Here is a 17,533-nt window from a genome sequence, read left to right on the forward strand (position 1 = left end):
AGTGAGTGAGTGAGTGACTAATAGACTGAGTGCTGTGAGGGGGGGGGCCCTGTCTGTGCGTGGCCCCCGTTTCCCGCCGTTTTTCTTTTTTTTTTTTTTTTTTTTTTTTTTTTAAAGGAAGGTGACACACTGTTTGTGCGGTGGACAGCTGCGCTGAGGTAAGGCATGATGTCATCTTTGCCTTTTGAATTTCCCCTCATGTTTGTTAAAATGATTGCTGTCTTTTGAGAGGACAGGAGGACAGGGAGGAGTCGGGGCCCCGAGGACGGCGGCTGCGACGCCCCTGGGCATTCTACTCCGAGCGGGGGCGTCACGCAGGCCCGGCTAACGGCGGCGGGCTTGGCGGCGGCCCCATATCGACTCGGGTCTCTCTTCATCCCGTATAAATCTTTCGCCTTTTACTAAAGATTTCCGTGGAGAGGGATAGCGATGAGTTCATGGTATTTTTGGAGGCTCTGCCCAAGCAGAGCTGCACTGCTGCTGTCAAAGGAAGACTGGGCCCGGCTTAGCGGCTGGCGTTAGGTGCCCGGTGGCGCGGCTGTGGTCTCCCTGGATCACGCGTGGACTCGCCGGGCGACACCTGCCAGAGGGGCTGGTGAGGGCTGAGCCGCGCCAGCTCCGTCGGCATCCCGCATGCCGGCGCCCGGCGGGGCGCAATTTGTGGGTATCGCTTCTCGGCCTTTTGGCTAAGATCAAGTGTAGTATCTGTTCTTATCAGTTTAATATCTGATACGTCCCCCATGGAGGGGACCACATATTAAACGGATTTTTGGAACAGGGAGCCGGAAGTGGGGCTTGCCCCGTCCGCTCCACGCATCGACCCGGTATTGCAGTGCTTCCGGGAATGGTGCACCTCTACTGCCCCCTGTTGTCGAAAGGCAGAACTGACTGACTGACTGACTGACTGACTGACTGACTGACTGACTGACTGACTGAGTGAGTGAGTGAGTGAGTGAGTGAGTGAGTGACTAATAGACTGAGTGCTGTGAGGGGGGGGGCCCTGTCTGTGCGTGGCCCCCGTTTCCCGCCGTTTTTCTTTTTTTTTTTTTTTTTTTTTTTTTTTTAAAGGAAGGTGACACACTGTTTGTGCGGTGGACAGCTGCGCTGAGGTAAGGCATGATGTCATCTTTGCCTTTTGAATTTCCCCTCATGTTTGTTAAAATGATTGCTGTCTTTTGAGAGGACAGGAGGACAGGGAGGAGTCGGGGCCCCGAGGACGGCGGCTGCGACGCCCCTGGGCATTCTACTCCGAGCGGGGGCGTCACGCAGGCCCGGCTAACGGCGGCGGGCTTGGCGGCGGCCCCATATCGACTCGGGTCTCTCTTCATCCCGTATAAATCTTTCGCCTTTTACTAAAGATTTCCGTGGAGAGGGATAGCGATGAGTTCATGGTATTTTTGGAGGCTCTGCCCAAGCAGAGCTGCACTGCTGCTGTCAAAGGAAGACTGGGCCCGGCTTAGCGGCTGGCGTTAGGTGCCCGGTGGCGCGGCTGTGGTCTCCCTGGATCACGCGTGGACTCGCCGGGCGACACCTGCCAGAGGGGCTGGTGAGGGCTGAGCCGCGCCAGCTCCGTCGGCATCCCGCATGCCGGCGCCCGGCGGGGCGCAATTTGTGGGTATCGCTTCTCGGCCTTTTGGCTAAGATCAAGTGTAGTATCTGTTCTTATCAGTTTAATATCTGATACGTCCCCCATGGAGGGGACCACATATTAAACGGATTTTTGGAACAGGGAGCCGGAAGTGGGGCTTGCCCCGTCCGCTCCACGCATCGACCCGGTATTGCAGTGCTTCTGGGAATGGTGCACCTCTACTGCCCCCTGTTGTCGAAAGGCAGAACTGACTGACTGACTGACTGACTGACTGACTGACTGACTGACTGACTGACTGACTGAGTGAGTGAGTGAGTGAGTGAGTGAGTGACTAATAGACTGAGTGCTGTGAGGGGGGGGGCCCTGTCTGTGCGTGGCCCCCGTTTCCCGCCGTTTTTCTTTTTTTTTTTTTTTTTTTTTTTTTTTTAAAGGAAGGTGACACACTGTTTGTGCGGTGGACAGCTGCGCTGAGGTAAGGCATGATGTCATCTTTGCCTTTTGAATTTCCCCTCATGTTTGTTAAAATGATTGCTGTCTTTTGAGAGGACAGGAGGACAGGGAGGAGTCGGGGCCCCGAGGACGGCGGCTGCGACGCCCCTGGGCATTCTACTCCGAGCGGGGGCGTCACGCAGGCCCGGCTAACGGCGGCGGGCTTGGCGGCGGCCCCATATCGACTCGGGTCTCTCTTCATCCCGTATAAATCTTTCGCCTTTTACTAAAGATTTCCGTGGAGAGGGATAGCGATGAGTTCATGGTATTTTTGGAGGCTCTGCCCAAGCAGAGCTGCACTGCTGCTGTCAAAGGAAGACTGGGCCCGGCTTAGCGGCTGGCGTTAGGTGCCCGGTGGCGCGGCTGTGGTCTCCCTGGATCACGCGTGGACTCGCCGGGCGACACCTGCCAGAGGGGCTGGTGAGGGCTGAGCCGCGCCAGCTCCGTCGGCATCCCGCATGCCGGCGCCCGGCGGGGCGCAATTTGTGGGTATCGCTTCTCGGCCTTTTGGCTAAGATCAAGTGTAGTATCTGTTCTTATCAGTTTAATATCTGATACGTCCCCCATGGAGGGGACCACATATTAAACGGATTTTTGGAACAGGGAGCCGGAAGTGGGGCTTGCCCCGTCCGCTCCACGCATCGACCCGGTATTGCAGTGCTTCCGGGAATGGTGCACCTCTACTGCCCCCTGTTGTCGAAAGGCAGAACTGACTGACTGGACTGACTGACTGACTGAGTGAGTGAGTGAGTGAGTGAGTGAGTGACTAATAGACTGAGTGCTGTGAGGGGGGGGGCCCTGTCTGTGCGTGGCCCCCGTTTCCCGCCGTTTTTTTTTTTTTTTTTTTTTTTTTTTTTTTTTAAAGGAAGGTGACACACTGTTTGTTGCGGTGGACAGCTGCGCTGAGGTAAGGCATGATGTTCATCTTTGCCTTTTGAATTTCCCCTCATGTTTGTTAAATGATTGCTGTCTTTTGAGAGGACAGGAGGACAGGGAGGAGTCGGGGCCCCGAGGACGGCGGCTGCGACGCCCCTGGGCATTCTACTCCGAGCGGGGGCGTCACGCAGGCCCGGCTAACGGCGGCGGGCTTGGCGGCGGCCCATATCGACTCGGGTCTCTCTTCATCCCGTATAAATCTTTCGCCTTTTACTAAAGATTTCCGTGGAGAGGGATAGCGATGAGTTCATGGTATTTTGGAGGCTCTGCCCAAGCAGAGCTGCACTGCTGCTGTCAAAGGAAGACTGGGCCCGGCTTAGCGGCTGGCGTTAGGTGCCCGGTGGCGCGGCTGTGGTCTCCTGGATCACGCGTGACTCGCCGGGCGACACCTGCCAGAGGGGCTGGTGAGGGCTGAGCCGCGCCCGCTCCGTCGGCATCCCGCATGCCGGCGCCCGGCGGGGCGCAATTTGTGGGTATCGCTTCTCGGCCTTTTGGCTAAGATCAAGTGTAGTATCTGTTCTTATCAGTTTAATATCTGATACGTCCCCCATGGAGGGGACCACATATTAAACGGATTTTGGAACAGGGAGCCGGAAGTGGGGCTTGCCCCGTCCGCTCCACGCATCGACCCGGTATTGCAGTGCTTCCGGGAATGGTGCACCTCTACTGCCCCCTGTTGTCGAAAGGCAGAACTGACTGACTGACTGACTGACTGACTGACTGACTGACTGACTGACTGGGGAGTGAGTGAGTGAGTGAGTGAGTGACTAATAGACTGAGTGCTGTGAGGGGGGGGGCCCTGTCTGTGCGTGGCCCCCGTTTCCCGCGTTTTTCTTTTTTTTTTTTTTTTTTTTTTTTTTTAAAGGAAGGTGACACACTGTTTGTGCGGTGGACAGCTGCGCTGAGGTAAGGCATGATGTCATGCTTTGCCTTTTGAATTTCCCCTCATGTTTGTTAAAATGATTGCTGTCTTTTTGAGAGGACAGGAGGACAGGGAGGAGTCGGGGCCCGAGGACGGCGGCTGCGACGCCCCTGGGCATTCTACTCCCGAGCGGGGGCGTCACGCAGGCCCGGCTAACGGCGGCGGGCTTGGCGGCGGCCCCATATCGACTCGGGTCTCTCTTCATCCCGTATAAATCTTTTCGCCTTTTATCTAAAGATTTCCGTGGAGAGGGATAGCGATGAGTTCATGGTATTTTGGAGGCTCTGGCCCAAGCAGAGCTGCACTGCTGCTGTCAAGGAAGACTGGGCCCGGCTTAGCGGCTGGCGTTAGGTGCCCGGTGGCGCGGCTGTGGTCTCCCTGGATCACGCGTGGACTCGCCGGGCGACACCTGCCAGAGGGGCTGGTGAGGGCTGAGCCGCGCCAGCTCCGTCGGCATCCCGCATGCCGGCGCCCGGCGGGGCGCAATTTGTGGGTATCGCTTCTCGGCCTTTTGGCTAAGATCAAGTGTAGTATCTGTTCTTATCAGTTTAATATCTGATACGTCCCCCATGGAGGGGACCACATATTAAACGGATTTTTGGAACAGGGAGCCGGAAGTGGGGCTTGCCCCGTCCGCTCCACGCATCGACCCGGTATTGCAGTGCTTCCGGGAATGGTGCACCTCTACTGCCCCCTGTTGTCGAAAGGCAGAACTGCTGACTGACTGACTGACTGACTGACTGAACTGACTGACTGACGAGTGAGTGAGTGAGTGAGTGAGTGAGTGAGTGACTAATAGACTGAGTGCTGTGAGGGGGGGCCCTGTCTGTGCGTGGCCCCCGTTTCCCGCCGTTTTTCTTTTTTTTTTTTTTTTTTTTTTTTTTTTAAAGGAAGGTGACACACTGTTTGTGCGGTGGACAGCTGCGCTGAGGTAAGGCATGATGTCATCTTTGCCTTTTGAATTTCCCTCATGTTTGTTAAAATGATTGCTGTCTTTTGAGAGGACAGGAGGACAGGGAGGAGTCGGGGCCCCGAGGACGGCGGCTGCGACGCCCCTGGGCATTCTACTCCGAGCGGGGGCGTCACGCAGGCCCGGCTAACGGCGGCGGGCTTGGCGGCGGCCCCATATCGACTCGGGTCTCTCTTCATCCCGTATAAATCTTTCGCCTTTTACTAAAGATTTCCGTGGAGAGGGATAGCGATGAGTTCATGGTATTTTTGGAGGCTCTGCCCAAGCAGAGCTGCACTGCTGCTGTCAAAGGAAGACTGGGCCCGGCTTAGCGGCTGGCGTTAGGTGCCCGGTGGCGCGGCTGTGGTCTCCCTGGATCACGCGTGGACTCGCCGGGCGACACCTGCCAGAGGGGCTGGTGAGGGCTGAGCCGCGCCAGCTCCGTCGGCATCCCGCATGCCGGCGCCCGGCGGGGCGCAATTTGTGGGTATCGCTTCTCGGCCTTTTGGCTAAGATCAAGTGTAGTATCTGTTCTTATCAGTTTAATATCTGATACGTCCCCCATGGAGGGGACCACATATTAAACGGATTTTTGGAACAGGGAGCCGGAAGTGGGGCTTGCCCCGTCCGCTCCACGCATCGACCCGGTATTGCAGTGCTTCTGGGAATGGTGCACCTCTACTGCCCCCTGTTGTCGAAAGGCAGAACTGACTGACTGACTGACTGACTGACTGACTGACTGACTGACTGACTGACTGACTGAGTGAGTGAGTGAGTGAGTGAGTGAGTGACTAATAGACTGAGTGCTGTGAGGGGGGGGGCCCTGTCTGTGCGTGGCCCCCGTTTCCCGCCGTTTTTCTTTTTTTTTTTTTTTTTTTTTTTTTTTTAAAGGAAGGTGACACACTGTTTGTGCGGTGGACAGCTGCGCTGAGGTAAGGCATGATGTCATCTTTGCCTTTTGAATTTCCCCTCATGTTTGTTAAAATGATTGCTGTCTTTTGAGAGGACAGGAGGACAGGGAGGAGTCGGGGCCCCGAGGACGGCGGCTGCGACGCCCCTGGGCATTCTACTCCGAGCGGGGGCGTCACGCAGGCCCGGCTAACGGCGGCGGGCTTGGCGGCGGCCCCATATCGACTCGGGTCTCTCTTCATCCCGTATAAATCTTTCGCCTTTTACTAAAGATTTCCGTGGAGAGGGATAGCGATGAGTTCATGGTATTTTTGGAGGCTCTGCCCAAGCAGAGCTGCACTGCTGCTGTCAAAGGAAGACTGGGCCCGGCTTAGCGGCTGGCGTTAGGTGCCCGGTGGCGCGGCTGTGGTCTCCCTGGATCACGCGTGGACTCGCCGGGCGACACCTGCCAGAGGGGCTGGTGAGGGCTGAGCCGCGCCAGCTCCGTCGGCATCCCGCATGCCGGCGCCCGGCGGGGCGCAATTTGTGGGTATCGCTTCTCGGCCTTTTGGCTAAGATCAAGTGTAGTATCTGTTCTTATCAGTTTAATATCTGATACGTCCCCCATGGAGGGGACCACATATTAAACGGATTTTTGGAACAGGGAGCCGGAAGTGGGGCTTGCCCCGTCCGCTCCACGCATCGACCCGGTATTGCAGTGCTTCCGGGAATGGTGCACCTCTACTGCCCCCTGTTGTCGAAAGGCAGAACTGACTGACTGACTGACTGACTGACTGACTGACTGAGTGAGTGAGTGAGTGAGTGAGTGAGTGACTAATAGACTGAGTGCTGTGAGGGGGGGGGCCCTGTCTGTGCGTGGCCCCCGTTTCCCGCCGTTTTTCTTTTTTTTTTTTTTTTTTTTTTTTTTTTAAAGGAAGGTGACACACTGTTTGTGCGGTGGACAGCTGCGCTGAGGTAAGGCATGATGTCATCTTTGCCTTTTGAATTTCCCCTCATGTTTGTTAAAATGATTGCTGTCTTTTGAGAGGACAGGAGGACAGGGAGGAGTCGGGGCCCCGAGGACGGCGGCTGCGACGCCCCTGGGCATTCTACTCCGAGCGGGGGCGTCACGCAGGCCCGGCTAACGGCGGCGGGCTTGGCGGCGGCCCCATATCGACTCGGGTCTCTCTTCATCCCGTATAAATCTTTCGCCTTTTACTAAAGATTTCCGTGGAGAGGGATAGCGATGAGTTCATGGTATTTTTGGAGGCTCTGCCCAAGCAGAGCTGCACTGCTGCTGTCAAAGGAAGACTGGGCCCGGCTTAGCGGCTGGCGTTAGGTGCCCGGTGGCGCGGCTGTGGTCTCCCTGGATCACGCGTGGACTCGCCGGGCGACACCTGCCAGAGGGGCTGGTGAGGGCTGAGCCGCGCCAGCTCCGTCGGCATCCCGCATGCCGGCGCCCGGCGGGGCGCAATTTGTGGGTATCGCTTCTCGGCCTTTTGGCTAAGATCAAGTGTAGTATCTGTTCTTATCAGTTTAATATCTGATACGTCCCCCATGGAGGGGACCACATATTAAACGGATTTTTGGAACAGGGAGCCGGAAGTGGGGCTTGCCCCGTCCGCTCCACGCATCGACCCGGTATTGCAGTGCTTCCGGGAATGGTGCACCTCTACTGCCCCCTGTTGTCGAAAGGCAGAACTGACTGACTGACTGACTGACTGACTGACTGACTGACTGACTGACTGAGTGAGTGAGTGAGTGAGTGAGTGAGTGACTAATAGACTGAGTGCTGTGAGGGGGGGGGCCCTGTCTGTGCGTGGCCCCCGTTTCCCGCCGTTTTTCTTTTTTTTTTTTTTTTTTTTTTTTTTTTAAAGGAAGGTGACACACTGTTTGTGCGGTGGACAGCTGCGCTGAGGTAAGGCATGATGTCATCTTTGCCTTTTGAATTTCCCCTCATGTTTGTTAAAATGATTGCTGTCTTTTGAGAGGACAGGAGGACAGGGAGGAGTCGGGGCCCCGAGGACGGCGGCTGCGACGCCCCTGGGCATTCTACTCCGAGCGGGGGCGTCACGCAGGCCCGGCTAACGGCGGCGGGCTTGGCGGCGGCCCCATATCGACTCGGGTCTCTCTTCATCCCGTATAAATCTTTCGCCTTTTACTAAAGATTTCCGTGGAGAGGGATAGCGATGAGTTCATGGTATTTTTGGAGGCTCTGCCCAAGCAGAGCTGCACTGCTGCTGTCAAAGGAAGACTGGGCCCGGCTTAGCGGCTGGCGTTAGGTGCCCGGTGGCGCGGCTGTGGTCTCCCTGGATCACGCGTGGACTCGCCGGGCGACACCTGCCAGAGGGGCTGGTGAGGGCTGAGCCGCGCCAGCTCCGTCGGCATCCCGCATGCCGGCGCCCGGCGGGGCGCAATTTGTGGGTATCGCTTCTCGGCCTTTTGGCTAAGATCAAGTGTAGTATCTGTTCTTATCAGTTTAATATCTGATACGTCCCCCATGGAGGGGACCACATATTAAACGGATTTTTGGAACAGGGAGCCGGAAGTGGGGCTTGCCCCGTCCGCTCCACGCATCGACCCGGTATTGCAGTGCTTCCGGGAATGGTGCACCTCTACTGCCCCCTGTTGTCGAAAGGCAGAACTGACTGACTGACTGACTGACTGACTGACTGACTGACTGAGTGAGTGAGTGAGTGAGTGAGTGAGTGACTAATAGACTGAGTGCTGTGAGGGGGGGGGCCCTGTCTGTGCGTGGCCCCCGTTTCCCGCCGTTTTTCTTTTTTTTTTTTTTTTTTTTTTTTTTTTAAAGGAAGGTGACACACTGTTTGTGCGGTGGACAGCTGCGCTGAGGTAAGGCATGATGTCATCTTTGCCTTTTGAATTTCCCCTCATGTTTGTTAAAATGATTGCTGTCTTTTGAGAGGACAGGAGGACAGGGAGGAGTCGGGGCCCCGAGGACGGCGGCTGCGACGCCCCTGGGCATTCTACTCCGAGCGGGGGCGTCACGCAGGCCCGGCTAACGGCGGCGGGCTTGGCGGCGGCCCCATATCGACTCGGGTCTCTCTTCATCCCGTATAAATCTTTCGCCTTTTACTAAAGATTTCCGTGGAGAGGGATAGCGATGAGTTCATGGTATTTTTGGAGGCTCTGCCCAAGCAGAGCTGCACTGCTGCTGTCAAAGGAAGACTGGGCCCGGCTTAGCGGCTGGCGTTAGGTGCCCGGTGGCGCGGCTGTGGTCTCCCTGGATCACGCGTGGACTCGCCGGGCGACACCTGCCAGAGGGGCTGGTGAGGGCTGAGCCGCGCCAGCTCCGTCGGCATCCCGCATGCCGGCGCCCGGCGGGGCGCAATTTGTGGGTATCGCTTCTCGGCCTTTTGGCTAAGATCAAGTGTAGTATCTGTTCTTATCAGTTTAATATCTGATACGTCCCCCATGGAGGGGACCACATATTAAACGGATTTTTGGAACAGGGAGCCGGAAGTGGGGCTTGCCCCGTCCGCTCCACGCATCGACCCGGTATTGCAGTGCTTCCGGGAATGGTGCACCTCTACTGCCCCCTGTTGTCGAAAGGCAGAACTGACTGACTGACTGACTGACTGACTGACTGACTGACTGACTGACTGACTGAGTGAGTGAGTGAGTGAGTGAGTGAGTGAGTGACTAATAGACTGAGTGCTGTGAGGGGGGGGGCCCTGTCTGTGCGTGGCCCCCGTTTCCCGCCGTTTTTCTTTTTTTTTTTTTTTTTTTTTTTTTTTTTAAAGGAAGGTGACACACTGTTTGTGCGGTGGACAGCTGCGCTGAGGTAAGGCATGATGTCATCTTTGCCTTTTGAATTTCCCCTCATGTTTGTTAAAATGATTGCTGTCTTTTGAGAGGACAGGAGGACAGGGAGGAGTCGGGGCCCCGAGGACGGCGGCTGCGACGCCCCTGGGCATTCTACTCCGAGCGGGGGCGTCACGCAGGCCCGGCTAACGGCGGCGGGCTTGGCGGCGGCCCCATATCGACTCGGGTCTCTCTTCATCCCGTATAAATCTTTCGCCTTTTACTAAAGATTTCCGTGGAGAGGGATAGCGATGAGTTCATGGTATTTTTGGAGGCTCTGCCCAAGCAGAGCTGCACTGCTGCTGTCAAAGGAAGACTGGGCCCGGCTTAGCGGCTGGCGTTAGGTGCCCGGTGGCGCGGCTGTGGTCTCCCTGGATCACGCGTGGACTCGCCGGGCGACACCTGCCAGAGGGGCTGGTGAGGGCTGAGCCGCGCCAGCTCCGTCGGCATCCCGCATGCCGGCGCCCGGCGGGGCGCAATTTGTGGGTATCGCTTCTCGGCCTTTTGGCTAAGATCAAGTGTAGTATCTGTTCTTATCAGTTTAATATCTGATACGTCCCCCATGGAGGGGACCACATATTAAACGGATTTTTGGAACAGGGAGCCGGAAGTGGGGCTTGCCCCGTCCGCTCCACGCATCGACCCGGTATTGCAGTGCTTCCGGGAATGGTGCACCTCTACTGCCCCCTGTTGTCGAAAGGCAGAACTGACTGACTGACTGACTGACTGACTGACTGACTGACTGACTGACTGACTGACTGAGTGAGTGAGTGAGTGAGTGAGTGAGTGAGTGACTAATAGACTGAGTGCTGTGAGGGGGGGGGCCCTGTCTGTGCGTGGCCCCCGTTTCCCGCCGTTTTTCTTTTTTTTTTTTTTTTTTTTTTTTTTTTTAAAGGAAGGTGACACACTGTTTGTGCGGTGGACAGCTGCGCTGAGGTAAGGCATGATGTCATCTTTGCCTTTTGAATTTCCCCTCATGTTTGTTAAAATGATTGCTGTCTTTTGAGAGGACAGGAGGACAGGGAGGAGTCGGGGCCCCGAGGACGGCGGCTGCGACGCCCCTGGGCATTCTACTCCGAGCGGGGGCGTCACGCAGGCCCGGCTAACGGCGGCGGGCTTGGCGGCGGCCCCATATCGACTCGGGTCTCTCTTCATCCCGTATAAATCTTTCGCCTTTTACTAAAGATTTCCGTGGAGAGGGATAGCGATGAGTTCATGGTATTTTTGGAGGCTCTGCCCAAGCAGAGCTGCACTGCTGCTGTCAAAGGAAGACTGGGCCCGGCTTAGCGGCTGGCGTTAGGTGCCCGGTGGCGCGGCTGTGGTCTCCCTGGATCACGCGTGGACTCGCCGGGCGACACCTGCCAGAGGGGCTGGTGAGGGCTGAGCCGCGCCAGCTCCGTCGGCATCCCGCATGCCGGCGCCCGGCGGGGCGCAATTTGTGGGTATCGCTTCTCGGCCTTTTGGCTAAGATCAAGTGTAGTATCTGTTCTTATCAGTTTAATATCTGATACGTCCCCCATGGAGGGGACCACATATTAAACGGATTTTTGGAACAGGGAGCCGGAAGTGGGGCTTGCCCCGTCCGCTCCACGCATCGACCCGGTATTGCAGTGCTTCTGGGAATGGTGCACCTCTACTGCCCCCTGTTGTCGAAAGGCAGAACTGACTGACTGACTGACTGACTGACTGACTGAGTGAGTGAGTGAGTGAGTGACTAATAGACTGAGTGCTGTGAGGGGGGGGGCCCTGTCTGTGCGTGGCCCCCGTTTCCCGCCGTTTTTCTTTTTTTTTTTTTTTTTTTTTTTTTTTAAAGGAAGGTGACACACTGTTTGTGCGGTGGACAGCTGCGCTGAGGTAAGGCATGATGTCATCTTTGCCTTTTGAATTTCCCCTCATGTTTGTTAAAATGATTGCTGTCTTTTGAGAGGACAGGAGGACAGGGAGGAGTCGGGGCCCCGAGGACGGCGGCTGCGACGCCCCTGGGCATTCTACTCCGAGCGGGGGCGTCACGCAGGCCCGGCTAACGGCGGCGGGCTTGGCGGCGGCCCCATATCGACTCGGGTCTCTCTTCATCCCGTATAAATCTTTCGCCTTTTACTAAAGATTTCCGTGGAGAGGGATAGCGATGAGTTCATGGTATTTTTGGAGGCTCTGCCCAAGCAGAGCTGCACTGCTGCTGTCAAAGGAAGACTGGGCCCGGCTTAGCGGCTGGCGTTAGGTGCCCGGTGGCGCGGCTGTGGTCTCCCTGGATCACGCGTGGACTCGCCGGGCGACACCTGCCAGAGGGGCTGGTGAGGGCTGAGCCGCGCCAGCTCCGTCGGCATCCCGCATGCCGGCGCCCGGCGGGGCGCAATTTGTGGGTATCGCTTCTCGGCCTTTTGGCTAAGATCAAGTGTAGTATCTGTTCTTATCAGTTTAATATCTGATACGTCCCCCATGGAGGGGACCACATATTAAACGGATTTTTGGAACAGGGAGCCGGAAGTGGGGCTTGCCCCGTCCGCTCCACGCATCGACCCGGTATTGCAGTGCTTCTGGGAATGGTGCACCTCTACTGCCCCCTGTTGTCGAAAGGCAGAACTGACTGACTGACTGACTGACTGACTGACTGAGTGAGTGAGTGAGTGAGTGAGTGAGTGACTAATAGACTGAGTGCTGTGAGGGGGGGGGCCCTGTCTGTGCGTGGCCCCCGTTTCCCGCCGTTTTTCTTTTTTTTTTTTTTTTTTTTTTTTTTTTAAAGGAAGGTGACACACTGTTTGTGCGGTGGACAGCTGCGCTGAGGTAAGGCATGATGTCATCTTTGCCTTTTGAATTTCCCCTCATGTTTGTTAAAATGATTGCTGTCTTTTGAGAGGACAGGAGGACAGGGAGGAGTCGGGGCCCCGAGGACGGCGGCTGCGACGCCCCTGGGCATTCTACTCCGAGCGGGGGCGTCACGCAGGCCCGGCTAACGGCGGCGGGCTTGGCGGCGGCCCCATATCGACTCGGGTCTCTCTTCATCCCGTATAAATCTTTCGCCTTTTACTAAAGATTTCCGTGGAGAGGGATAGCGATGAGTTCATGGTATTTTTGGAGGCTCTGCCCAAGCAGAGCTGCACTGCTGCTGTCAAAGGAAGACTGGGCCCGGCTTAGCGGCTGGCGTTAGGTGCCCGGTGGCGCGGCTGTGGTCTCCCTGGATCACGCGTGGACTCGCCGGGCGACACCTGCCAGAGGGGCTGGTGAGGGCTGAGCCGCGCCAGCTCCGTCGGCATCCCGCATGCCGGCGCCCGGCGGGGCGCAATTTGTGGGTATCGCTTCTCGGCCTTTTGGCTAAGATCAAGTGTAGTATCTGTTCTTATCAGTTTAATATCTGATACGTCCCCCATGGAGGGGACCACATATTAAACGGATTTTTGGAACAGGGAGCCGGAAGTGGGGCTTGCCCCGTCCGCTCCACGCATCGACCCGGTATTGCAGTGCTTCCGGGAATGGTGCACCTCTACTGCCCCCTGTTGTCGAAAGGCAGAACTGACTGACTGACTGACTGACTGACTGACTGACTGACTGACTGACTGAGTGAGTGAGTGAGTGAGTGAGTGAGTGACTAATAGACTGAGTGCTGTGAGGGGGGGGGCCCTGTCTGTGCGTGGCCCCCGTTTCCCGCCGTTTTTCTTTTTTTTTTTTTTTTTTTTTTTTTTTAAAGGAAGGTGACACACTGTTTGTGCGGTGGACAGCTGCGCTGAGGTAAGGCATGATGTCATCTTTGCCTTTTGAATTTCCCCTCATGTTTGTTAAAATGATTGCTGTCTTTTGAGAGGACAGGAGGACAGGGAGGAGTCGGGGCCCCGAGGACGGCGGCTGCGACGCCCCTGGGCATTCTACTCCGAGCGGGGGCGTCACGCAGGCCCGGCTAACGGCGGCGGGCTTGGCGGCGGCCCCATATCGACTCGGGTCTCTCTTCATCCCGTATAAATCTTTCGCCTTTTACTAAAGATTTCCGTGGAGAGGGATAGCGATGAGTTCATGGTATTTTTGGAGGCTCTGCCCAAGCAGAGCTGCACTGCTGCTGTCAAAGGAAGACTGGGCCCGGCTTAGCGGCTGGCGTTAGGTGCCCGGTGGCGCGGCTGTGGTCTCCCTGGATCACGCGTGGACTCGCCGGGCGACACCTGCCAGAGGGGCTGGTGAGGGCTGAGCCGCGCCAGCTCCGTCGGCATCCCGCATGCCGGCGCCCGGCGGGGCGCAATTTGTGGGTATCGCTTCTCGGCCTTTTGGCTAAGATCAAGTGTAGTATCTGTTCTTATCAGTTTAATATCTGATACGTCCCCCATGGAGGGGACCACATATTAAACGGATTTTTGGAACAGGGAGCCGGAAGTGGGGCTTGCCCCGTCCGCTCCACGCATCGACCCGGTATTGCAGTGCTTCCGGGAATGGTGCACCTCTACTGCCCCCTGTTGTCGAAAGGCAGAACTGACTGACTGACTGACTGACTGACTGACTGACTGACTGAGTGAGTGAGTGAGTGAGTGAGTGAGTGACTAATAGACTGAGTGCTGTGAGGGGGGGGGCCCTGTCTGTGCGTGGCCCCCGTTTCCCGCCGTTTTTCTTTTTTTTTTTTTTTTTTTTTTTTTTTAAAGGAAGGTGACACACTGTTTGTGCGGTGGACAGCTGCGCTGAGGTAAGGCATGATGTCATCTTTGCCTTTTGAATTTCCCCTCATGTTTGTTAAAATGATTGCTGTCTTTTGAGAGGACAGGAGGACAGGGAGGAGTCGGGGCCCCGAGGACGGCGGCTGCGACGCCCCTGGGCATTCTACTCCGAGCGGGGGCGTCACGCAGGCCCGGCTAACGGCGGCGGGCTTGGCGGCGGCCCCATATCGACTCGGGTCTCTCTTCATCCCGTATAAATCTTTCGCCTTTTACTAAAGATTTCCGTGGAGAGGGATAGCGATGAGTTCATGGTATTTTTGGAGGCTCTGCCCAAGCAGAGCTGCACTGCTGCTGTCAAAGGAAGACTGGGCCCGGCTTAGCGGCTGGCGTTAGGTGCCCGGTGGCGCGGCTGTGGTCTCCCTGGATCACGCGTGGACTCGCCGGGCGACACCTGCCAGAGGGGCTGGTGAGGGCTGAGCCGCGCCAGCTCCGTCGGCATCCCGCATGCCGGCGCCCGGCGGGGCGCAATTTGTGGGTATCGCTTCTCGGCCTTTTGGCTAAGATCAAGTGTAGTATCTGTTCTTATCAGTTTAATATCTGATACGTCCCCCATGGAGGGGACCACATATTAAACGGATTTTTGGAACAGGGAGCCGGAAGTGGGGCTTGCCCCGTCCGCTCCACGCATCGACCCGGTATTGCAGTGCTTCTGGGAATGGTGCACCTCTACTGCCCCCTGTTGTCGAAAGGCAGAACTGACTGACTGACTGACTGACTGACTGACTGAGTGAGTGAGTGAGTGAGTGAGTGAGTGACTAATAGACTGAGTGCTGTGAGGGGGGGGGCCCTGTCTGTGCGTGGCCCCCGTTTCCCGCCGTTTTTCTTTTTTTTTTTTTTTTTTTTTTTTTTTTAAAGGAAGGTGACACACTGTTTGTGCGGTGGACAGCTGCGCTGAGGTAAGGCATGATGTCATCTTTGCCTTTTGAATTTCCCCTCATGTTTGTTAAAATGATTGCTGTCTTTTGAGAGGACAGGAGGACAGGGAGGAGTCGGGGCCCCGAGGACGGCGGCTGCGACGCCCCTGGGCATTCTACTCCGAGCGGGGGCGTCACGCAGGCCCGGCTAACGGCGGCGGGCTTGGCGGCGGCCCCATATCGACTCGGGTCTCTCTTCATCCCGTATAAATCTTTCGCCTTTTACTAAAGATTTCCGTGGAGAGGGATAGCGATGAGTTCATGGTATTTTTGGAGGCTCTGCCCAAGCAGAGCTGCACTGCTGCTGTCAAAGGAAGACTGGGCCCGGCTTAGCGGCTGGCGTTAGGTGCCCGGTGGCGCGGCTGTGGTCTCCCTGGATCACGCGTGGACTCGCCGGGCGACACCTGCCAGAGGGGCTGGTGAGGGCTGAGCCGCGCCAGCTCCGTCGGCATCCCGCATGCCGGCGCCCGGCGGGGCGCAATTTGTGGGTATCGCTTCTCGGCCTTTTGGCTAAGATCAAGTGTAGTATCTGTTCTTATCAGTTTAATATCTGATACGTCCCCCATGGAGGGGACCACATATTAAACGGATTTTTGGAACAGGGAGCCGGAAGTGGGGCTTGCCCCGTCCGCTCCACGCATCGACCCGGTATTGCAGTGCTTCCGGGAATGGTGCACCTCTACTGCCCCCTGTTGTCGAAAGGCAGAACTGACTGACTGACTGACTGACTGACTGACTGACTGACTGACTGACTGAGTGAGTGAGTGAGTGAGTGACTAATAGACTGAGTGCTGTGAGGGGGGGGGCCCTGTCTGTGCGTGGCCCCCGTTTCCCGCCGTTTTTCTTTTTTTTTTTTTTTTTTTTTTTTTTTAAAGGAAGGTGACACACTGTTTGTGCGGTGGACAGCTGCGCTGAGGTAAGGCATGATGTCATCTTTGCCTTTTGAATTTCCCCTCATGTTTGTTAAAATGATTGCTGTCTTTTGAGAGGACAGGAGGACAGGGAGGAGTCGGGGCCCCGAGGACGGCGGCTGCGACGCCCCTGGGCATTCTACTCCGAGCGGGGGCGTCACGCAGGCCCGGCTAACGGCGGCGGGCTTGGCGGCGGCCCCATATCGACTCGGGTCTCTCTTCATCCCGTATAAATCTTTCGCCTTTTACTAAAGATTTCCGTGGAGAGGGATAGCGATGAGTTCATGGTATTTTTGGAGGCTCTGCCCAAGCAGAGCTGCACTGCTGCTGTCAAAGGAAGACTGGGCCCGGCTTAGCGGCTGGCGTTAGGTGCCCGGTGGCGCGGCTGTGGTCTCCCTGGATCACGCGTGGACTCGCCGGGCGACACCTGCCAGAGGGGCTGGTGAGGGCTGAGCCGCGCCAGCTCCGTCGGCATCCCGCATGCCGGCGCCCGGCGGGGCGCAATTTGTGGGTATCGCTTCTCGGCCTTTTGGCTAAGATCAAGTGTAGTATCTGTTCTTATCAGTTTAATATCTGATACGTCCCCCATGGAGGGGACCACATATTAAACGGATTTTTGGAACAGGGAGCCGGAAGTGGGGCTTGCCCCGTCCGCTCCACGCATCGACCCGGTATTGCAGTGCTTCCGGGAATGGTGCACCTCTACTGCCCCCTGTTGTCGAAAGGCAGAACTGACTGACTGACTGACTGACTGACTGACTGACTGACTGACTGACTGAGTGAGTGAGTGAGTGAGTGAGTGAGTGACTAATAGACTGAGTGCTGTGAGGGGGGGGGCCCTGTCTGTGCGTGGCCCCCGTTTCCCGCCGTTTTTCTTTTTTTTTTTTTTTTTTTTTTTTTTTAAAGGAAGGTGACACACTGTTTGTGCGGTGGACAGCTGCGCTGAGGTAAGGCATGATGTCATCTTTGCCTTTTGAATTTCCCCTCATGTTTGTTAAAATGATTGCTGTCTTTTGAGAGGACAGGAGGACAGGGAGGAGTCGGGGCCCCGAGGACGGCGGCTGCGACGCCCCTGGGCATTCTACTCCGAGCGGGGGCGTCACGCAGGCCCGGCTAACGGCGGCGGGCTTGGCGGCGGCCCCATATCGACTCGGGTCTCTCTTCATCCCGTATAAATCTTTCGCCTTTTACTAAAGATTTCCGTGGAGAGGGATAGCGATGAGTTCATGGTATTTTTGGAGGCTCTGCCCAAGCAGAGCTGCACTGCTGCTGTCAAAGGAAGACTGGGCCCGGCTTAGCGGCTGGCGTTAGGTGCCCGGTGGCGCGGCTGTGGTCTCCCTGGATCACGCGTGGACTCGCCGGGCGACACCTGCCAGAGGGGCTGGTGAGGGCTGAGCCGCGCCAGCTCCGTCGGCATCCCGCA

At 56.7% G+C, this 17,533-nt stretch overlaps 37 non-coding genes across 37 annotated transcripts; all 37 read left to right on the plus strand.

Moving 5' to 3' along the window:
• The first annotated feature begins 357 nt into the window (after window positions 1-357).
• LOC140584770 (U5 spliceosomal RNA) lies at window positions 358-471 on the plus strand. Its single transcript, XR_011986732.1, has one exon. It is a non-coding gene; the product is annotated as a U5 spliceosomal RNA (small nuclear RNA).
• Window positions 472-666: 195 nt separating this feature from the next.
• Window positions 667-858, plus strand: LOC140585278 (U2 spliceosomal RNA). The gene has a single exon (XR_011987238.1). It is a non-coding gene; the product is annotated as a U2 spliceosomal RNA (small nuclear RNA).
• Window positions 859-1,308: 450 nt separating this feature from the next.
• On the plus strand, window positions 1,309-1,422 carry LOC140584771 (U5 spliceosomal RNA). Its single transcript, XR_011986733.1, has one exon. It is a non-coding gene; the product is annotated as a U5 spliceosomal RNA (small nuclear RNA).
• Window positions 1,423-1,617: 195 nt separating this feature from the next.
• Window positions 1,618-1,809, plus strand: LOC140584090 (U2 spliceosomal RNA). The gene has a single exon (XR_011986126.1). It is a non-coding gene; the product is annotated as a U2 spliceosomal RNA (small nuclear RNA).
• A 450-nt stretch (window positions 1,810-2,259) lies between these two features.
• Window positions 2,260-2,373, plus strand: LOC140584772 (U5 spliceosomal RNA). The gene has a single exon (XR_011986734.1). It is a non-coding gene; the product is annotated as a U5 spliceosomal RNA (small nuclear RNA).
• Window positions 2,374-2,568: 195 nt separating this feature from the next.
• On the plus strand, window positions 2,569-2,760 carry LOC140585279 (U2 spliceosomal RNA). The gene has a single exon (XR_011987239.1). It is a non-coding gene; the product is annotated as a U2 spliceosomal RNA (small nuclear RNA).
• A 422-nt stretch (window positions 2,761-3,182) lies between these two features.
• On the plus strand, window positions 3,183-3,295 carry LOC140584967 (U5 spliceosomal RNA). Its single transcript, XR_011986929.1, has one exon. It is a non-coding gene; the product is annotated as a U5 spliceosomal RNA (small nuclear RNA).
• Window positions 3,296-3,488: 193 nt separating this feature from the next.
• On the plus strand, window positions 3,489-3,679 carry LOC140584107 (U2 spliceosomal RNA). The gene has a single exon (XR_011986143.1). It is a non-coding gene; the product is annotated as a U2 spliceosomal RNA (small nuclear RNA).
• Window positions 3,680-4,120: 441 nt separating this feature from the next.
• LOC140584977 (U5 spliceosomal RNA) lies at window positions 4,121-4,236 on the plus strand. Its single transcript, XR_011986938.1, has one exon. It is a non-coding gene; the product is annotated as a U5 spliceosomal RNA (small nuclear RNA).
• A 194-nt stretch (window positions 4,237-4,430) lies between these two features.
• Window positions 4,431-4,622, plus strand: LOC140585281 (U2 spliceosomal RNA). The gene has a single exon (XR_011987241.1). It is a non-coding gene; the product is annotated as a U2 spliceosomal RNA (small nuclear RNA).
• A 442-nt stretch (window positions 4,623-5,064) lies between these two features.
• LOC140584773 (U5 spliceosomal RNA) lies at window positions 5,065-5,178 on the plus strand. Its single transcript, XR_011986735.1, has one exon. It is a non-coding gene; the product is annotated as a U5 spliceosomal RNA (small nuclear RNA).
• Window positions 5,179-5,373: 195 nt separating this feature from the next.
• Window positions 5,374-5,565, plus strand: LOC140584091 (U2 spliceosomal RNA). The gene has a single exon (XR_011986127.1). It is a non-coding gene; the product is annotated as a U2 spliceosomal RNA (small nuclear RNA).
• Window positions 5,566-6,015: 450 nt separating this feature from the next.
• Window positions 6,016-6,129, plus strand: LOC140584775 (U5 spliceosomal RNA). The gene has a single exon (XR_011986737.1). It is a non-coding gene; the product is annotated as a U5 spliceosomal RNA (small nuclear RNA).
• Window positions 6,130-6,324: 195 nt separating this feature from the next.
• LOC140585282 (U2 spliceosomal RNA) lies at window positions 6,325-6,516 on the plus strand. The gene has a single exon (XR_011987242.1). It is a non-coding gene; the product is annotated as a U2 spliceosomal RNA (small nuclear RNA).
• Window positions 6,517-6,946: 430 nt separating this feature from the next.
• LOC140584776 (U5 spliceosomal RNA) lies at window positions 6,947-7,060 on the plus strand. Its single transcript, XR_011986738.1, has one exon. It is a non-coding gene; the product is annotated as a U5 spliceosomal RNA (small nuclear RNA).
• Window positions 7,061-7,255: 195 nt separating this feature from the next.
• Window positions 7,256-7,447, plus strand: LOC140585283 (U2 spliceosomal RNA). Its single transcript, XR_011987243.1, has one exon. It is a non-coding gene; the product is annotated as a U2 spliceosomal RNA (small nuclear RNA).
• A 442-nt stretch (window positions 7,448-7,889) lies between these two features.
• LOC140584777 (U5 spliceosomal RNA) lies at window positions 7,890-8,003 on the plus strand. Its single transcript, XR_011986739.1, has one exon. It is a non-coding gene; the product is annotated as a U5 spliceosomal RNA (small nuclear RNA).
• Window positions 8,004-8,198: 195 nt separating this feature from the next.
• On the plus strand, window positions 8,199-8,390 carry LOC140585284 (U2 spliceosomal RNA). Its single transcript, XR_011987244.1, has one exon. It is a non-coding gene; the product is annotated as a U2 spliceosomal RNA (small nuclear RNA).
• Window positions 8,391-8,824: 434 nt separating this feature from the next.
• On the plus strand, window positions 8,825-8,938 carry LOC140584778 (U5 spliceosomal RNA). Its single transcript, XR_011986740.1, has one exon. It is a non-coding gene; the product is annotated as a U5 spliceosomal RNA (small nuclear RNA).
• Window positions 8,939-9,133: 195 nt separating this feature from the next.
• Window positions 9,134-9,325, plus strand: LOC140585285 (U2 spliceosomal RNA). The gene has a single exon (XR_011987245.1). It is a non-coding gene; the product is annotated as a U2 spliceosomal RNA (small nuclear RNA).
• Window positions 9,326-9,776: 451 nt separating this feature from the next.
• LOC140584779 (U5 spliceosomal RNA) lies at window positions 9,777-9,890 on the plus strand. The gene has a single exon (XR_011986741.1). It is a non-coding gene; the product is annotated as a U5 spliceosomal RNA (small nuclear RNA).
• A 195-nt stretch (window positions 9,891-10,085) lies between these two features.
• On the plus strand, window positions 10,086-10,277 carry LOC140585286 (U2 spliceosomal RNA). The gene has a single exon (XR_011987246.1). It is a non-coding gene; the product is annotated as a U2 spliceosomal RNA (small nuclear RNA).
• A 455-nt stretch (window positions 10,278-10,732) lies between these two features.
• Window positions 10,733-10,846, plus strand: LOC140584780 (U5 spliceosomal RNA). The gene has a single exon (XR_011986742.1). It is a non-coding gene; the product is annotated as a U5 spliceosomal RNA (small nuclear RNA).
• A 195-nt stretch (window positions 10,847-11,041) lies between these two features.
• LOC140584092 (U2 spliceosomal RNA) lies at window positions 11,042-11,233 on the plus strand. The gene has a single exon (XR_011986128.1). It is a non-coding gene; the product is annotated as a U2 spliceosomal RNA (small nuclear RNA).
• A 417-nt stretch (window positions 11,234-11,650) lies between these two features.
• On the plus strand, window positions 11,651-11,764 carry LOC140584781 (U5 spliceosomal RNA). The gene has a single exon (XR_011986743.1). It is a non-coding gene; the product is annotated as a U5 spliceosomal RNA (small nuclear RNA).
• A 195-nt stretch (window positions 11,765-11,959) lies between these two features.
• LOC140584093 (U2 spliceosomal RNA) lies at window positions 11,960-12,151 on the plus strand. The gene has a single exon (XR_011986129.1). It is a non-coding gene; the product is annotated as a U2 spliceosomal RNA (small nuclear RNA).
• Window positions 12,152-12,577: 426 nt separating this feature from the next.
• On the plus strand, window positions 12,578-12,691 carry LOC140584782 (U5 spliceosomal RNA). Its single transcript, XR_011986744.1, has one exon. It is a non-coding gene; the product is annotated as a U5 spliceosomal RNA (small nuclear RNA).
• A 195-nt stretch (window positions 12,692-12,886) lies between these two features.
• LOC140585287 (U2 spliceosomal RNA) lies at window positions 12,887-13,078 on the plus strand. The gene has a single exon (XR_011987247.1). It is a non-coding gene; the product is annotated as a U2 spliceosomal RNA (small nuclear RNA).
• A 441-nt stretch (window positions 13,079-13,519) lies between these two features.
• LOC140584783 (U5 spliceosomal RNA) lies at window positions 13,520-13,633 on the plus strand. Its single transcript, XR_011986745.1, has one exon. It is a non-coding gene; the product is annotated as a U5 spliceosomal RNA (small nuclear RNA).
• A 195-nt stretch (window positions 13,634-13,828) lies between these two features.
• Window positions 13,829-14,020, plus strand: LOC140585288 (U2 spliceosomal RNA). The gene has a single exon (XR_011987248.1). It is a non-coding gene; the product is annotated as a U2 spliceosomal RNA (small nuclear RNA).
• A 433-nt stretch (window positions 14,021-14,453) lies between these two features.
• LOC140584784 (U5 spliceosomal RNA) lies at window positions 14,454-14,567 on the plus strand. Its single transcript, XR_011986746.1, has one exon. It is a non-coding gene; the product is annotated as a U5 spliceosomal RNA (small nuclear RNA).
• A 195-nt stretch (window positions 14,568-14,762) lies between these two features.
• On the plus strand, window positions 14,763-14,954 carry LOC140584094 (U2 spliceosomal RNA). Its single transcript, XR_011986130.1, has one exon. It is a non-coding gene; the product is annotated as a U2 spliceosomal RNA (small nuclear RNA).
• A 426-nt stretch (window positions 14,955-15,380) lies between these two features.
• LOC140584786 (U5 spliceosomal RNA) lies at window positions 15,381-15,494 on the plus strand. The gene has a single exon (XR_011986748.1). It is a non-coding gene; the product is annotated as a U5 spliceosomal RNA (small nuclear RNA).
• Window positions 15,495-15,689: 195 nt separating this feature from the next.
• On the plus strand, window positions 15,690-15,881 carry LOC140585289 (U2 spliceosomal RNA). The gene has a single exon (XR_011987249.1). It is a non-coding gene; the product is annotated as a U2 spliceosomal RNA (small nuclear RNA).
• Window positions 15,882-16,314: 433 nt separating this feature from the next.
• On the plus strand, window positions 16,315-16,428 carry LOC140584787 (U5 spliceosomal RNA). The gene has a single exon (XR_011986749.1). It is a non-coding gene; the product is annotated as a U5 spliceosomal RNA (small nuclear RNA).
• Window positions 16,429-16,623: 195 nt separating this feature from the next.
• LOC140585290 (U2 spliceosomal RNA) lies at window positions 16,624-16,815 on the plus strand. Its single transcript, XR_011987250.1, has one exon. It is a non-coding gene; the product is annotated as a U2 spliceosomal RNA (small nuclear RNA).
• Window positions 16,816-17,256: 441 nt separating this feature from the next.
• On the plus strand, window positions 17,257-17,370 carry LOC140584788 (U5 spliceosomal RNA). Its single transcript, XR_011986750.1, has one exon. It is a non-coding gene; the product is annotated as a U5 spliceosomal RNA (small nuclear RNA).
• The last annotated feature ends 163 nt before the right edge of the window (window positions 17,371-17,533 follow it).

The sequence above is a fragment of the Paramormyrops kingsleyae genome, unplaced genomic scaffold (assembly GCF_048594095.1).
Source record: "Paramormyrops kingsleyae isolate MSU_618 unplaced genomic scaffold, PKINGS_0.4 ups31, whole genome shotgun sequence".
Taxonomy (NCBI): Eukaryota; Metazoa; Chordata; class Actinopteri; order Osteoglossiformes; family Mormyridae; genus Paramormyrops; species Paramormyrops kingsleyae.